Source organism: Strigops habroptila, chromosome 5 (genome assembly GCF_004027225.2).
Source record: "Strigops habroptila isolate Jane chromosome 5, bStrHab1.2.pri, whole genome shotgun sequence".
Lineage (NCBI taxonomy): Eukaryota > Metazoa > Chordata > Aves > Psittaciformes > Psittacidae > Strigops > Strigops habroptila.
In genome coordinates, this window is record NC_044281.2 from 67,489,228 (window position 1) to 67,492,376 (window position 3,149).

A 3,149-nucleotide genomic window follows, 5' to 3' on the forward strand; every position below is an offset into this window, starting at 1 on the left:
GGTTTGTTCCGTGGCTTAAGCAGTTTCGTCGGGACAGCAAGGACTTGGTGGTACATCCACCTTCAGAAGGAAGGAAACGTCTGCTTAGAACCTCAGAGCTCCTACCTTTAGGTGCAGGGGTGCTTGGTGAGGTGCTGCCCCCACCTGCAGGGGTGGCACTGGCCTCCCACGGCACTAGAGCTTGTTCCCTCTCCGAGACCCTAGCATGATGCAGGATGCCCAGACAGGCTGTCTTTCCCTCGGAGGTATGAAGTTGGACCTCTTCTTTTCCTGTCTTCCCCTGCTGTCATCCAGGGTGATGGGAAATCAGATTTACAAAGAACACTTTATATAAATAATGGATCAAATGAATACATCTTTCTCTGTAGAACCATTCTTCTCTCGCCCCTCTTGGCTGCTGAGGGAGGACGATTTCTGCTTGCATTTTCTCCTTCTTAATAATGGTGTCTCAGATTTTATGCAGATTATTTCTCTGTGAAGTTCTTCCACGTTTGAAATGCCCTGGGCTTGCCTGCCATGGCTCAGACACTCATTAACATCCTCCCCATGCAATTGAAAAACAAGCAGGAGAAGCAAACAGCACGATACGTTTGAAACCAGCACTGCCTTCCTGCAGGGTGAGCTTCACGTGGGCCCTGTTCTCCTCCAGGGCTGCAGTTAGGTGTCATGGGACCACTGCATCCCATCTCCCAGAGCTTGGGGAGCAGGAGGGAATGTGCCTTTGTGCACTTGAAAGTGGGCATAGAGTCTAGAGAGACATTTCTCTTCTTGAAGATGTTGAACAAAGGAATGCAAAAACTCACAATAGCTATTTTGAATACTGCAAACCCAAATATCACCTTCCTGATAAGCTGTGAATCAAAGTGACAGCTTTATATGGCTTACATAATTTAAAAAATGAATAGTTTTCAGACCCTGGAGCCACAACCCAAGCACTTATGCTTGGCTGCAAGTGAAAGGACAGCAGTCACTGGGACCAAACACTGGCTGAACGTACTTGGAGTGGGATCGCTCAGGTTTCCGTGTTTGCTTTGGCCTGCTGCTATTCCTGCACAGCAGTGGCATTGCAAAGCAAACAAGCAGTGCTCATCCTTCATTTCATTAAACAGTTTTTATCTCAAATTGCACAGCACAGGCTTGCAAATAAGTTCTGCAGAATGTCACTGCTCTCTACATCAATTTTTGCAAGTTGTCTTGATTTTTTTTTTTAACTGTTCTGCTCTGGTTCGGAGTTGAAATAAGATGTGTTTTCTCTCTTGAATTATCATGTGTGGCTGGGAGCTGTCGTGCTGCTGCTGCATCTCACTGCCTAGGGCAACAGTGTAGACAAAAAACACGAGTGCTGCTAGCGATAGATGTTGGCATCAGCCAGGCCAGTTATCAGGCTTTACAATCTCATTGGCTTGGATTAACTAATATTTTTTCATGGACTGAATAAATTACCATGTTTAGTTCTGTTTGCTCATCCCCCCACCGAAGGTTTTGTGCTGAAGCTCATCAATTGTGCAGGCATGTAGATGCCAACATCTCCGTGCTGGGTCCTGCGCTGACCTTCCTCTTCTGCTGTGGACCAGGGTGGGATTTCCAGTGGCACCAGCTGTCCAGCCCCATCCTGCTCCAGCCCAGCTTTGCTCCTGGGAAGTGCCCATGCACGAGGAATGTGGTGGGGTTGTTTCTGGGCTCCTGTTTCTTGATGCAAGGAGAAGCTGTCCCCAGCCATACATCACGGGGTGAGATTCAGATACATCCCAGCATTGGCCTTTGAGGTGCTGATTTCAGTCTGGGTTGGGGGGAACAGAGCTTTCCTTTTCTTGCTGAGTCCCAGCTGGAGTGGGCATTGATGCTTATCCCTCTCCAGTCCCACCTCTCCTGGATTAAACAAGGCTCCTCTCCCAGGCTAAGCCAGGCTCCCCTGCCTTGCTGCTGGGATTTACAAACCCACCACACAGCCCTCCCATGGGGTGCATTACACAACATTTTGAGCCTGGCTTCTTTTGCACCAGAGGGGAGAACTGGGCCCCACTCTGCTTCTGGCTGAAGCTGCTGGGGCTGAGAATTGGGATGAATAGAGGTCCAAACCTGCCTTGGCCACCGTGGCTGTGTTTAACTGGGTGCGTGCACAGGTCTATGACGGGGGAGGGGGAGAGAGGTGCCTGCGTTGGCCTGAGGTTCTTCTGGGGTTTGTTTCTTCCAACGTTTTTGCTTACAAAAGCCGGAGCCTCGCTCCCCTGGGGAGCCAGGATGTTAGCGACCTCTTGCACAAGAGCCTCTGGCTCCATTGTGCCTCGCCAAGGCCGTTCTGCAGCAGCAGCGCAAGAGGGGGCTGGCAGCACACGCTGCGGGGTGGGACCCCCTGCCTGCCCCGCAGCACTGGGGGCCCCGGGCCAGATGTGCCTGGGGGGTGCCTGGTCCTTCCTCCCTGGCTGCATCTGGGGGATGAAGCGGGGTAGGAAGCTGGGTCTATAAATAAGGTGAACAAGAACATAGAGCACAGAGAAGGTGAGGGAAGAGGCTGGGGGGGGATGCCCTCTTACAAATGACAAACATCAACTCTGCAGGTAGCCCCTCGCATGTTCCTCCAGCTCCGGTGAGAGTCTCTGCCCACATCTGAGGCTGAGCAGAGCTCTCACAAGGCAAGCTAAATCCTTTCCTTCTCTTCAAGTTATTTTTGCTACTGGTATCCTGCCATCCTCCAGAGCCAGACCCTGGTAGCCAGTCAGTCTCATGCCTTTGGAGCTGCTGTTCCTTCCTGCAGCATGAGCACCCTGAAAGTGCCTCCTCCATAGTGTGGGAATTGGGTGATGGATGCAAAGTGGGGCTGGCACCAGCTTTCCCATCCCACGTAGCACAGAATCTGACTTTCTTCCAGCCTGTAGTAGCTTGTAAGTCTGTAAGGGCTGGGGGAGGAGGAGCGAGGATGTGGAGACACACGCTCACAGCTGCGGGACTGGCAAGGTGCAGACAGGCTGCCCACACCTGCAGAAGCGCAGTGAGCTTGAGCGGGCGCACAGCTCATTGATTGCATCCCAGCATGGGACTGGCTGCCAGCTAGCTCCGTAAATACAGAGCAGAGGCAAGCTTGTCTGCACCCAGCACATCTTCATTAACAAAATCAGGACAGAGCTGCTGTCTCTCGCATCCATCAGGCT